Here is a 15,168-nt window from a genome sequence, read left to right on the forward strand (position 1 = left end):
ATCGGAATTCTCTGCTTAGCTCTGCCCACAACCTTCAGTCTGACCCTGGGCAATTCGCTTCAGGGCTCTGGGCCCGACTTCCATCCTCTGTAAGCCAGGGATAACACATGGAAAAGCGAAATGTTACGAATGTTTCTTTCTGCTTCAGAGACGAAGGAGGAGCCGTCTCAGTCGAAGGGGAAGTGGGAAAAAGGGAGCCCAGAAGAGCAGGAAGAAGAGCGCACTCCCATCCCCTCATTAGCAAGCAGCTCCCATATGACGATGGTAATGACGCTTTGTGACTGAGATAATGGAAAGCATCCCCTGCTGTGTGTATTAATGTCTCCCAGAGCTGGTATCTCTGACAGGAGAACTACCTGCCCCTTGCTCAGGGAGCTGAAAAGAAACACTCTTCAAGTGTGATCAACTCCAGCCAGTCTTGACGAGTTTGTCTGGGCTGCTTGAACGAGGCCCGGATTGACAAAGGGGTTTAGGCACCTAAAGAAGCACACAGGTGCTTAGTGGGATTCGCAGAAGTGCCTGACTCAGGTGCCTGACTCTCATGCACTCTCCATGGGACACAGGCACTGCTGAAAATCCTACGAGGCCCATCCCTGCACTTCTAGGGGAACCCACACACCTGCTGGGTGTGGTGTTCTGGCCCATCTAGTAGCACCAGGACCACTTAGAGACAGAGATAAAAGGAGTCTGCTCTGGAGCCTTAGCTAACAGCCGCTTGGGTTTTAGCTCATGCGGGAGAGGCTCCGGCACTAAGCTCCCGAGGTCCCAGGTTGGATCCCACCTGCCAACATCTGCCAGGCATCTAGACGCCTTCATAACTCTTCTTATTAGTGACAGAGAATCCTGCAGCATATACAAAAGTCTGCAATTCTGGGACCTTCTGACACGCCGGGGGGCTGGAGTATCTATGCGAGTGTGTCACTCTGCTGCGTCCTCAGCTGCTGGCATCCAGGACAGACGGTGCTGATCCAGCCACGCAGGCCAGCTGCAGTAATACTCAGGAGGTGCCTGAGACACCAGGGCAAAGGCCTCCAGCACCCAGGCCGTCAGTTTAGGTGACCCTGGAACCAGGCCCCCTGGACTAACATTGTGCCCAGTGAGTTCTGACCCACGGGGGTCTGGCCCCAGAGGCCCACGGTTTGGGATTCTCCTCAGCCAGGCAGACTTGCTCCTTCAGTCGAAGCTACTTTCTGTCCTGCCGGCGATTCCTGCCTGTTTTGTGGCAGCGCCACACGCTGCGGGGTGGGGAAGGAAGAGGCATTTCCATTTGGGTCCTGTTCTCAGTCCTTTCCTCGCAGACACTGTGGGCTGCTAGAGTTGCTGAGCCAATCTGCTCAGGCGCTCGGGGTGGGATGGGACATGGGGCAGGTTCTCCAGTGACCCCTCGACTGCACTCAACAAGCAACTTGAATGGGCTTTGCAGGCCATTGAGGCTTTCTCAGCACAAGCTGGGTTTCCTGGGAGGAGGGGCTAGAGAGGGAGGAAATGGGGTGGCCCTTGGGGTCCCAGCACTGGCTGAGAGGCTCCCATCTCTTCTCAGGCAGAGGGGGCGAGGGAAGCGGATGAAAGACTGAGGAAACCTCGGCACCTGTTGAGGCTTTTAAAGGAAAGGGCTCAGCCGGAGTCTCCACACTCACTAGGCCTTGCCAGCCTCCCGCGGGGACAGACTATTCCAGGGCAGCTGCCCAATAGAAATACTCAGTCCCAACAGGCTTTGTCCCTGTTCATTGCAGACCCCCGGGGAGCAGCTGTCCTCAGCCCAGCTCCAAGCCCTGCTGATGAGAGCCGTGAAGGGTCTGACAACACCCACCCTGGAGCGATTTAAAGCCGCAGAGGAAGAACTGAGGGCCATCGTATCTCTACACGGAGACAAGATGGAGAGAGTAAGAGACTCCCGCCGTGGGGCAGGGGGATGCTGCGCAGAGAGGGGGAGGGGAGAATTTCCTCTCCTAGGAAACCATTCCTGGGACACGCTGGCATCGTGCTTTGAAGGTTGGCTCAGCCCCTTTCCATTCATCGCTTGGCCGCGGGGATCCGCGGCGTCAGGTTTGTAACGTGCTCTCTGCCCTCTGGAGCTCTGACACGTCCCTGAGGACAGCCCAGCCACACTGCAGGTGCCGATAGCCCCAGCCCTGGCAGCGCAGCACTTACCTTGTCTGCCGATGGGCCTCCACATTAGGCTCCAGGAGCAGACATGGTTTCCTCAGACATGCTGCAGGGCCTTGTTTGTCCAGCTGAAGTATCAGGAGGAATTTGGCTTTGCACTTTTCTCTCTGTCTCTCCCAAGCTCTGATCCTGTTGCCCATCCCCACAGATCTGAGTGCCTCCCCCGTGAATTAGATTGGCCTAGGGAGGTCTCTGGCAGAATTCATTTCTACATCCCCTGGGTAGGAGGCTGTCATAACTATAAAGGGAAGGGTAACAGCTCTCCTGTGTACAGTACTAAAATCCCTCCTGGCCAGAGACTCCAAAATCCTTTTACCTGTAAAGGGTTAAGAAGCTCGGGTAACCTGGCTGACACCTGACCCAAAGGGCCAATAAGGGGACAAGATACTTTCAAATCTTGGGGGGGGGGGGAAAGGCTTTTGTGTGTGCTCTTTGTTTTAAGGGGTGGTTCGCTCTTGGGACTGAGAGGGACCAGACATCAATCCAGGTTCTCCCCATCTTTCTAAACAAGTCTCTCTTATTTTCAAAATTGTAAGTAAAAGCCAGGCAAGGCGTCTTACATTTACTTTGTTTTCTCAACTTGTAAATGTACCTTTTACTAGAGTGTTTATCTTTGTTTGCTATACTTTGAACCTAAGACAGAGGGGGGTCCTTTGAGCTCTTTAAGTTTGATTACCCTGTAAAGTTATTTTCCATACTGATTTTACAGAGATGATTTTTACCTTTTTCTTTAATTAAAAGCCTTCTTTTTAAGAACCTGATTGATTCTCCTTGTCTTAAGATCCAAGGGGGTTTGGATCTGTATTCACCAGGAGTTGGTGAAAGGAAGGAGGGGGGAAGGGTCAATTTCTCCTTGTTTTAAGATCCAAGGGGGTTTGGATCTGTATTCACCAGGAGTTGGTGAAAGGAAGGAGGGGGGAAGGGTCAATTTCTCCTTGTTTAAGATCCAAGGAGTTTGGATCTGTATTCACCAGGGAATTGGTGAGAGGTTTTCTAAAAGCTTCCCAGGGTAGGGAATGGTGGCAGCGGACCAGAACTAAGCTGGTAGTTAAGCTTAGAAGTCCTCATGCAGGCCCCTACATTTGTACCCTAAAGTTCAAAGTGGGGATACAGCCTTGACAGAGGCTCTCAGCATCATTTACTCCCCCTGATTAATGAAGCTCCACCGCCCTCCTGGGAGGTAGGAATTCAACCCATTGGACACCTGGGGAAACTGAAGTCCAGAGAGCTCCTTGACTTGCCCCAGACTGCGCAGGTGGGTTATCGAGAAAGGAATCAGGGTTCACATTCCCTACAGTCCTTTAAACGTTGCCTTTAATCGCTCGGCCTGGAAATAGGTGACATTCCTGCCCTTCTCCAAATACCGCCTGCCCATGGCGTGTCAGTGCAAAACTATTCCCTTCCTGAGCTTGGCTTTCCTGGAAACTCGGAGACTCATAAACTAACCAAATCCTCAGCCTGAGCTTACTCCCCAAACCTGCCTCTTCCTCGGGGTCCCTGCAGGTCGTCCCTGTCTCTGGCCGAGTTCCCTGTTTCCAACAGGTCCCAGTGGGAAGTTAACAAATGGCCCCTCAATCAGCAGATTGATTTGTGCTGGGCTCTAACTCCTGCTAGCAGCGCAGGTCAACAGAATCCAGCCACCCGGGTTGTAGCTCCTGCTTCTTGTTCGAGAGAGGAAAGAGCAATGACCAATTCCTCATGGAAGAGCCCTAGGGGGTGGCCTGTCCCTTTCAGGTCTGTCTACCCTGTGCTGCAAACTCTGCAGCAGGAGCCGTAAAGCCTGGCCCTATGGACTTGGGCTCCCAGGGCTGGCACTGTGGGGCCAAACAGCAATGCAGCCTCTTCTGGGCTTGGGCTGGAACTTGAGCTCTGAAGCCAGGGGAGGAGGGGGCTTCAGAGCCTGGGCTCCAGCCTGTCACCATGTCTGCACTGCTGTTTTGAGTGCCACAGCCTGAGCCCGAGGTTAGAGACCCGGCTTTAAGATTTGTTACGGCAGGTTTTAAAACACCGCAGTGTAGAGGTTCTCCGTAGGGCTGGGGCCTGGAGCTGGCTAGTCCCATCCAAGTAGCCCTGCCTGCCATCTCTGGGATGGACTCTGGGGTACATCCGTAGAACCAGCTGGGTCTGGAGCAGTGCTTCTCTACCTGGGACATCCTCAGGGCAAAACAGGTAGTATTGGATGTGGCCCAAATAACACGTATGTGGCCCACAATGAAACTAGGCTGAGAACCACTGGTCTGGAGGAACTGCTTGTGCTAGAAAGAGCAACAGGAAGTTGCAGAGCCTGAGGAAAGGCTCCTGCAGGGAAGCCCTTGAGAGCGGGGCTGGGAGCAGTTTGCTAAGGCAGGGAAGGCCCTGGGACATCAGGGGAGTTTGAGCTGTGCCCACGGTAAGGTTTTGGGGAAGGCTTTTGTGTGTGTTTCTGAGCTTTAAGGTGCTAAGCCAGACCTCAGGAAGACTGGGGTTACTGGACTTGTCAAAGCCTCTTTCCTGAGATTATGGAGGAGCAGAGATGGGAAACTGAGGTGAGAGGCAGTTTGCAGGGCTGCCAGAAGGGGTTACCTGGGAGGAGGTCACTCATTGATAAATCCATCCCTCAACTTTCTGGCTTTCTTCCAGGTTGGAGACATTGTTGGAAGGATCTTAATGTGGTTAGACGACGTCTGTGATCCCAGAGCCAGAAAAGCAGCACTGAGGGCCCTGGCCTTGCTGGCTCGCTCCCACCCCCAGGACGTGGTTCTCAGCTGTGTGGCGCACACGCTGTCATCGGACAGGTAGGGAGCTGCTCTGTTATCACCTCAGGCCATTATTTCTCTTCCTGCTCCTACTGACAGGCCACCGTCCGGGAAGGGTCCGTCGGGCTCACACAGTTGGAGGGAGTTTCCTTCGGTGCAGAGAGCTGTCCATGCTCACAAAGAGGAGATGCCCAGGCCCAGCCACTGAGGAGCCAACCCCTCCTCCTGCACTCCCCGGGATGGAGACGTGCCAGTTTTCTGGAGAATTCCAGCATTGTCCTGATTTTGATGGGTCACTCCACTTCCTCTCTGATCCAGTACAGGGCCAATAAATGACTTTGGGGCTCACTCCACATCCCTGGGTCATGAGGTCTGGCTGCTCCCTCTTGCGTGAGAGAGGGCAGAGATGGAAAAGGCCCATGAGGCCCATCTGTCTGTACCCTGGAGACCAGTGCAGGATTGTTACCTGTAGTCAGATCCCTAGTTAGTCCATGGCTGAGGAAGTGCTGAAAAAATGCACTCATCCTTATGGAGCTGTGCAGCAGAGGTAAATCTCTTAAGATAGAAATTTCCAGCCCTTATTGTTGAAAAAAAAAATCATCCACACATGACCTGAGCGTAAATGCAGTGCAGCCTGCCTGAGTCTGCAGACAGCCGGGAATAACGGCTCTGAGAGGGGTGAGTGCCTCTTTTCATCTCAATATGTTGTGAACTCTGAGTCCTGCTGGTTATTGCCGATCACTTTGCAGAGTCATCCAGCTGAGGTGTTTATAACACAATCCCCATGTGCCTAGGGGCCGTGAAACCCAACTGGACCCTAGCCAGAGGTCAAAACTCCGGCTTTCCTCGCCATCCTCTGCAATGCAGTTCTGCACTGACCATAGACAAATCTGTGTCACATGGGAGAGCAAATTGAAGAGCAGCATGAAAGAAATTGACTTTCTTACCCAATTCAGTTACCAGAGGAATACAGTGCTGCTTTTCAAATTGATTTGAGTGTTTGATTTGTAAACCTTTCAGATTTGAATTCCTTGAAGCAGCCACAGTGCTTTCCAGGGTCTGTGCTCAGAAGCTATAGAAACTCGGCAGCGTTGGCACAGAATTTCAGCCAAGCTTCCTGAAGACCTTAAATCCAGGCCATTTACTCTTGATTTGTCCAACCTAATTCTCAATGTCCCCAGGGCTTGAGCACCATGTCCGACCTTCCTCACCAAACTTGGAAGTCCAATGACTGGAGTCTTTTGGATCCATCTGCACTCTTCCTCTGCAGATGCCTGCGAGGACCAGCAGTGCTTAGATCAGCAAGAATGGAGAGAAGAGAGGAGGGGGATTTCAGTACTAGTTTCCTTCCATCTCTGTCCCACTGGGCAGTACAATCTCCCCTTCCAAGCTCCTGAATCCTCTCCTATCAGGGAATGTTCTGATTCAGTGTCTGACCCCACCACACTGCAGTAGGATTGAGCTGCTAAGAGACACTTGGCCAAACGCTGGGTCTCAGTGACACCCCCAAATAGCCAGTGTAACTCCAATGAGGTCAGGCAAGTTCCTCGGGACTGACCCTAGTGTAACAGAACAGAATTTTGCACAGTCTGGGGGTCACAGTTTGGTGGTCACTCTGTGGTCAGTACATGGTCACTGTCTTGGAAACAGCGGTGCTAGCTTCAGGAACAATAGCCCATTAGGGGAAAGGAATAAATGCAACGTTCTCTGAAGGGACTTGCCCTGCCTCAGCCTCTCTGCACCAGTCGGTGTCTCCTCTGAGCGACGCCTTTCCTGCCTACACTCCAAGTCTCTCTCTGGGGAGGGCAAGAGGTGGCCAAGCAGGGAAGGTCTGACTTCTGTTTCTGTATTTGCAGATGTGCCACTGAGCTGTGGAAGGCCTTGGGTGAAGAACCACAGCTCACCAGGGAGGTGCTGCAGCAGCTGCTGGACAAGCTCCAGCAGAGAGGCCGGGAGGAGAAGAGCGGCAATGTGTCTCTGGCTGTAAGTGAGATTTGAGATGTCACTTTGCCAACCCGCCAGCGCAGGGAGGATGGTGCATCTGTGTGTGTGCGGGAGCTTCACCCCTTCTTAGCTTCAGGCCGCGGCTCCACTACACAATGAAGCCGACCTAACTTACCTCGGCATACAGCCGCCACAGCAATTCCATCCCTTGTGTGTGTCTGCACTTTGCTGCTTGTGTCGGCAGTGCACGTCCTCACCAGAAGCGCTCGTCTCGATCGTACGGTCCGGGTGGGGCATTGTGGGAAGGCTCCTGAAAGCCAGTTGACGTAAGCGACGTGGTGTCTACACTGACACTGCATCGACCTAACTGCATCGACCTGGACTCTCTGCCACTCGTGGAGGTGGAGTTATTGATTTGGCACCGAGGGGCAGTTCTGCCGACGGGAAGGAAATTCCATAGTTAGGGTGATGCTGCGTGAGCGGCCTTGCGTTGACCTAACTCTGTAGTGCAGATCAGGCCTTAGTGTGTCCTGGACACCTCCTAGCAAACCAAAGAGGTGTAAATGGAGCTTCCCCCAAGTAAAGTTACAGATCTGAAGTGGTTTATCTGCTGGTACCCTGGCTCAGTTGTCTTCTGCTCTAGGTGGCCCTTTAGTGAGCAGGTGCAGTTCCGGTCTCTCTTGGAAGTATCCAGGTTTCTGGCTCTGTAAACTGTGACTAGAGAGCTTCCCAGCATGGGATCATGAGATGTCCAGTACTTTTGACTGGGCCAGAAACACTGGGCCTATGAGAACGGATCTCCTCAGGATGGTTTCAGCCCGTCCAGTCACGGCTGGAAAACCAAAGCACAGGGTCTGCACCATTAAGAGAAATAATGGGGAATAACGTCATCCAGACTCTTCTGACCTTTCCATAGGGCTCCATCCTGCTTCCCTTCCAGGAATGGGTGAAGGTTCAGGAGCCTCCAAATGTCTCCTCCCCTCTCAGGAGCCGATCCTCTTTTCTAATACCCTGGGGAGGAAATGAGACATGAGAAAAGGACAATAGCGAATGGCAATGGGGGCAGGTGGCAGAATGGGATAGTTGACTGAAATTCTTTCCCCGCTCCAGGCAATGAGGACCATTTACGAGGTCCTTTTCCTATGGGGATACCGAGAAGCCATCCTGGAAATGTATCCCCAGATGCTCATCCTCTGCATCAGGCAAGTGTAGTATGTGATGGATCTGCGCTTGCCAGGGACGTACAGGGCCAGCGAGACGTCCAGCCCCAAGGAGGGATCCAGCTGCCTCAGCCCCCTAAGGTAATGACTGAAAGGAAAAGGAAGAACAGATTTGTTCTGCTAAACACATGTGGTCTGTTCATGGCCATCATTTGTTCGGGTGCTGTAGTTCGCCCAGGCTCAGTTCGGTGCAGGTCTCTCTTGAGGGGAAAGGGTTGAGAGACGTGTGTTCTTGTGAGTCACACTCGCTCATCTGACTCCGTCCACAGGCCAGCTGCTTTCACTACACAGTCAGGCAGCAGTCATGTTTGTGCATCCATCCCCATGTGCCATCTGCCAAAGCGTCAGTGCTTTTATCAGGGCCTGCTGAGCAAATCTGTGGCCTTTGTCCCAGAATACGGACAGAGCCACACCAGCAGCACATGGGGCCAGGCACCGCAGGATGTCAGCGTCACAGGCAGACAGGAGGAAGAGGGACCAATTCAACTGGTTCTGTGGGCACAGTTAGGGGCCTCCTTCTACAGGGAAAAACAGAGCGCCAGAAAACACCTCAGGTGGTCTAAACTGACACAGCTTTGCTCACTTACACCAACTAAGGATCTGGCCCCACATGCCCGCTTGTGTCCTGTTACCTGCCACAGTAAAGAATCAAGTATTCAACCATATTGAGTGATGATACCTGTGACGTTGTGCAGTCTACATGGTTTTATAAAAACATGATAATAAGTGAATATAATGTAACTGGGATAGTTTTATAAAAAAAATTAATAATAAGTGACTATAATGCAAATGGGATATGCTTTGTGCAAAAGGTCTCTTGTAAGGTATCATTACAAAGCTCATAATCTACTGAGTGTGATCATCCTATTTGTAGAAATGTACCACTCTTGTATCTAAAACTAGAAATATAAAATGTAACTCTGAGGGCCTATTGTAATTATGTAAAGTGTGGGCCATTAATGATGGTTTGGAATCTTGATGACTCCCATTGTCTGCAGATGGCTGTTTACCTCTGAGTCTCCCTGTATATGTGTGTGCTGGCAAGTGAGTAATGAAGTCTTGCAGTGACATGTGATCATGTCACCTGAACTGGAATCCATCTTTAACCTGGTGCTTTTCCAGTGAGGGGGGGTGGAAACCCAGAGAGACAAAGGGTTCCCGCCTTATGCAAAAGATATATAAAGGGGTGGAAGAGAACAGAGAGAGAGAGGAGCCATCATGGAGAATCCCCTAGATAACACCTAAGCTGGAACAAAAGCTGTACCAGGGGAAAGAATTGTGCCCAGGCCTGGAAGGTGTCCAGTCTGAGAAAAACTTACTAAAGCATCTCTGAGGGTGAGATTATCTGTATTTAGTTTGATTAGGCATAGATTTGCGCATTTTATTTTATTTTGCTTGTGACTTACTTTGTTCTGTCTGTTACTACTTTGAACCACTTAAATCCTACTGTCTGTATTTAATAAAATCACTTTTTATTTAGTAATTTACTCAGAGTATGTATTAATACCTGGGGGAGCAAACAACTGTGCATATCTCTCTATCAGTGTTATAGAGGGCGAACAATTTATGAGTTTGCCCTGCATAAACTTTATGCAGGGTAAAACGGATTTATCTGGGTTTAGACCCCATTGGGAGTTGGGCATCTGAGTGCTAAAAACAAGCACACTCCTGTGAGCTGGTTTTCAGGTAAACTTGCAGCTTTGGGACAAGTGATTCAGACCCTGAGTCTTTGTTAGAGCAGACTGGAGTGTCTGGCTCAGCAAGACAGGGTGCTGGAATCCTGAGCTGGCAGGGAAAACTGAAGCAGGGGTAGTCTTTGCACATTGGGTGGCAGCTCCCAAGGGGGTTTCTGTGATCCAACCCGTCACAGTGGCGTAGTCGGCAGGATCTGTGCACAGCTGATTGCTTTGAGATACTGGTAGTGATTTTAAGTGAATTTTAAGTGTGGTGGCTGAAGAACAAACAAAGTGGTTACTGGTTTGTTATTTTCTGTTTGCTTATTTCGGGAAAGGAAATTAGGGACAGAAAAGGAAGCAAAATAAGTAAGAATGAAGATCAAAAGAAGCTAAAACTACACAAGTTGCAAATTGCCCAGAAAGTCTGAACAATGGGCGCTGGAAATGTCTCTGTTAACTAAGAAGCCCCTGAGCTGAGTACATCTCAGTTTCAGTGAACTGCAGATGGGTGTGGCCCAACCTCTGTCTGTGCTGAAGCTGACTGGAGTGTCTAACCTAGCAAGACAGGAGTGGAGGGGTGCCTGTTCTGGCAGGAGGGTGTTCTCTGTGGTATCCCAGCTCATCAAGTGATGGTCTCAAGGGAAGACAAATGGAAATTAATATACAATTTGCCTGGGAAAAGGCTGACCTGGAAAAAGAAAAGGCTGCCCACCAACCTGGACTTAAGAAACAAAGCAATTAAGACCCAGAAGCATGACCTGGCTGTAATGGAGTGGAAGAGGCGCACAGAGACATGTATCCTGGAGCTGGAAGTTGGGGTCCTGGTAACTGCTGCGGTGGGAACAAACCCCAAGGACTCTAGCTGGAAGCAAACCCAACCTGAGTGAAAGGGGGGGGATTTTGCTGGCCAGCGAAAGGTCCCTCATAGCTGGTAGCTGTGAGCCTACAGCTGGATCAGGGTCTCTTTCCCTTTTGGGGGACACAGGAGTGTCTGCCCCATAGGGGAGCCCAAAAACGAATTTTAGGTATACTGCCTCCGCCATGGTCAGTGTCCAAGTCTCTGGCAGTAAGTTCAGGAGGAGGGTGTGACGTTGTGCAGTCTACATGGTTTTATAAAAACATGATAATAAGTGAATATAATGTAACTGGGATAGTTTTATAAAAAAAATTAATAATAAGTGACTATAATGCAAATGGGATATGCTTTGTGCAAAAGGTCTCTTGTAAGGTATCATTACAAAGCTCATAATCTACTGAGTGTGATCATCCTATTTGTAGAAATGTACCACTCTTGTATCTAAAACTAGAAATATAAAATGTAACTCTGAGGGCCTATTGTAATTATGTAAAGTGTGGGCCATTAATGATGGTTTGGAATCTTGATGACTCCCATTGTCTGCAGATGGCTGTTTACCTCTGAGTCTCCCTGTATATGTGTGTGCTGGCAAGTGAGTAATGAAGTCTTGCAGTGACATGTGATCATGTCACCTGAACTGGAATCCATCTTTAACCTGGTGCTTTTCCAGTGAGGGGGGGTGGAAACCCAGAGAGACAAAGGGTTCCCGCCTTATGCAAAAGATATATAAAGGGGTGGAAGAGAACAGAGAGAGAGAGGAGCCATCATGGAGAATCCCCTAGATAACACCTAAGCTGGAACAAAAGCTGTACCAGGGGAAAGAATTGTGCCCAGGCCTGGAAGGTGTCCAGTCTGAGAAAAACTTACTAAAGCATCTCTGAGGGTGAGATTATCTGTATTTAGTTTGATTAGGCATAGATTTGCGCATTTTATTTTATTTTGCTTGTGACTTACTTTGTTCTGTCTGTTACTACTTTGAACCACTTAAATCCTACTGTCTGTATTTAATAAAATCACTTTTTATTTAGTAATTTACTCAGAGTATGTATTAATACCTGGGGGAGCAAACAACTGTGCATATCTCTCTATCAGTGTTATAGAGGGCGAACAATTTATGAGTTTGCCCTGCATAAACTTTATGCAGGGTAAAACGGATTTATCTGGGTTTAGACCCCATTGGGAGTTGGGCATCTGAGTGCTAAAAACAAGCACACTCCTGTGAGCTGGTTTTCAGGTAAACTTGCAGCTTTGGGACAAGTGATTCAGACCCTGAGTCTTTGTTAGAGCAGACTGGAGTGTCTGGCTCAGCAAGACAGGGTGCTGGAATCCTGAGCTGGCAGGGAAAACTGAAGCAGGGGTAGTCTTTGCACATAATGTATCCCAGTTACATTATATTCACTTATTATCATGTTTTTATAAAACCATGTAGACTGCACAACGTCACACCCTCCTCCTGAACTTACTGCCAGAGACTTGGACACTGACCATGGCGGAGGCAGTATACCTAAAATTCGTTTTTGGGCTCCCCTATGGGGCAGACACTCCTGTACAAATGTTTAGCATAACTGGCATGTAAATTCCTTGCAACGCCGGCTACACTAGTGCCATGCAAATGCCTGTTCTCGCTGTCAGGTGATATTGTCAATAAGAAGTGGGCAGCATTATCTCCTGGAAATGTAAACAAACTTGTTGGTCCTGAACAAGAAGTAAGACTGAGTGGACTTGTAGGCTCTAAAGTTTTACATTGGTTTGTTTACGAGTGCAGTTATGTAAAAAAAAAAAAGTCTACATTACTATGTGGCACTTTCACTATAAAGAGATTGCAGTACAGTACTTGTATGAGGTGAATCTAAAAATACTATTTCTTTTATCTTTTTTACGGTGTAAATATTTGTAATAAAAAATAATAATATCTAGTGAGCACTGTACACTTTGTATTCTGTTTCAGAGGGGTAGACGTGTTAGTCTGTATCCGCAAAAACAATGAGGAGTCCTTGTGGCACCTTAGAGACTAACAAATTCATTTGGGTTTTAGCCCACGGAAGCTTATCCCACATAAATGTGTTAGTCTCTAAGGTGCCACAAGGACTCCTCGTTGTTTTTGTATTCTGTGTTGTAATTGAAATCAATATATTTTAAAATATTAAAAAATCCATAAAAATATAGATAATACATTTAAATTGCAATTGACAGCCCTAGTTATTGGCTTTGGATGGAGCCCAACGGGAAATCAGTAGGAGTTCTTTCCCAAACACCCACCCACTGTCCTTCTGAGCTCAGAGGGTTTAACGTTCATTGTCTGATCCGGACTCACTACTGCCAGGAGTTTGAGAAGTGTCTATCCCTTCACTGGACAGATGGGGAAACTGAGGTACAGAGACGGGAAGTAACCTGCCCAGGGCCCCACAGCAGGGCAGTGGCAGAGCCAGAAAGAGAAGCCAAAGCCCTGCAACCCCTGCCCTGAGGCCTGGCTCAAGGCTTTGCTCTGTTGCCTGCTGCTCAGTGGAGCTTCTTCCCTCAGGGGGATGGAACCTGGGTCCTTAGAATCATAGAAGATTAGGGTTGGAAGAGACCTAAATCATCCCAGCCAGGGCTTTGTCAAGCCAGGCCTTAAAAACCTCTAAGGATGGAGATTCCACCACCTCCCTAGGGAACCCATTCCAGTGCTTCACCACCCTCCTAGTGAAAGAGTGTTTCCTAATATTCAACCTAGACCTCCACCACTGCAACTTGAGACCATTGCTTCTTGTTCTGTCATCTGCCACCGCTGAGAACAGCCAAGCTCCATCCTCTTTGGAACCCCCCTTCAGGTAGTTGAAGGCTGCTATCAAATCCCCCCTCACTTTCCTCTTCTGCAGACTAAATAAGCCCAGTTCCCTCAGCCTCTCCTCGTAAATCATGTGCCCCAGACCCCTGATGTGGCCTCACCAATGTCGAATAGAGGGGAATGATCACGTTCCTCAATCTGCTGGCAATGGTCCTACTAATGCAGCCCAATATGCCGTTAGCCTTCTTGGCAACAAGGGCACACTGCTGACTCAAATCCAACTTCTCATCCACTGTAATCCCCAGGTCCTTTTCTGCAGAACTGCTGCTTAGCCAGTCGGTCCCCAGCCTGTAGCGGTGCATGGGATTCTTCCGTCCGAAGTGCAGGACTCTCTTGGCATCTGTTGACTCCACCCCAAGGGGCCCCTCCTAGCACCTGAGTCACAAGGGCTGCTGTGCCCTGGGGAAGTGTTTAGTGCCCAATAACAGACTAGGATCGTCGTCCAGGCACAAGGGGTACAAATCTATCACAATCCCCCCAGGAACAACACAACAAGTGAGGGAGCTTATTGGGCAGAGGGAAGAAAGGCCTGGGGCTAAGGAAAGAACAGGAGCATCTAGACTAATAACCCATCAACAATAACAGCATTTACAAGGGGCCCGACCCCCCCACAACCTGCTCCCTCCCAGCCCCTGCGCAGCAGAATGGGAGTTGAGTATCAGTTCTGTAGGGGCTGATGCCGCCCTGTACTCCTTGGCCGGCTTGAAATTCACAAGGAAAACAAGCACACCTGGGGATTCTTACCAGGTCTTCGGTCTCAGTGTCAATGGGCACCTCCAGGCTGTGCTGCGTCTCCCTCCGCTCCTCTCCACCAACAGCCAACAACCGAATGTAAACCGAGCCCTTTGTCTCCGAGCGCTGGCTTCTGATTGGCTCTGGTGGTTGCTCCCAGCGTGTTCCATCTCAGCCCGGCATTGCGGGAATTCTGGGAAGTGGGATCCTGAGCTCCACAGCCATTGCAGTGGTGGATTAACGCACAGGGGACCCAAGCCCAGGGGCCTCGGGCAACTTGGGGGGCCCTGGGAAAATCTCATGATGCTCGGGCAGGATGATTTCGCTGCTGATTTTCCCCACAGAAATGTTTGTAATCAAAATCACTATATATATGGGGTTTCTACTGGAAGTTAACTTGACTGCGTTCGATTATACAAAATGGGAATGTAATCAGGGTAGAGTATTATAAAAAAATAATTAGAGCAGTGCAAGGGATATTAGGCAAAAAAGAATTTGCGTGTGTAAATATTTGTGTGTAATTATGTAAGGTTTTAAGGACCTAAACCACACTCATGGTTTGTAAAATCCTGTTTGTAGGTTTGAGATAAATTAGGTTTGTTTTGTTCTGTTTTTAAATAAAAAAATAATGGCACTAAAACTCCATTTCAATCTCACATCCAAAGTTCCCTGCTGCAGCTCCGCAGGCTGGAGCCTGCACCTCCCGTGACAGGCAGGGGCTGGTGCAGAGCGTGGCAGGGCAGGGAGACGACATCTCCCATAACGGCTGGGCCCTTTCACAGCAAGGGCAGCACCTCCCCGCGGTAGCACGGACCCCACCTACTCCTCCTGCTTTCTCCTGACAACAGCACCACCCTTCCCGGCACCAACTCATGGCAACTTCTGCTTCCAGACTCGCTCCAGAAATGGGAAGTCTGGGTCGGGCCTTGCAGTGGCTGACAGTAAATGGAGGCAGGAGACACAACCACTCCCATGTTGCCACGGGCCTCACAGTGGCTGATGGGAGATGGAG

The sequence above is a fragment of the Emys orbicularis genome, chromosome 11, assembly GCF_028017835.1.
Source record: "Emys orbicularis isolate rEmyOrb1 chromosome 11, rEmyOrb1.hap1, whole genome shotgun sequence".
In the NCBI taxonomy this organism is placed as follows: domain Eukaryota; kingdom Metazoa; phylum Chordata; order Testudines; family Emydidae; genus Emys; species Emys orbicularis.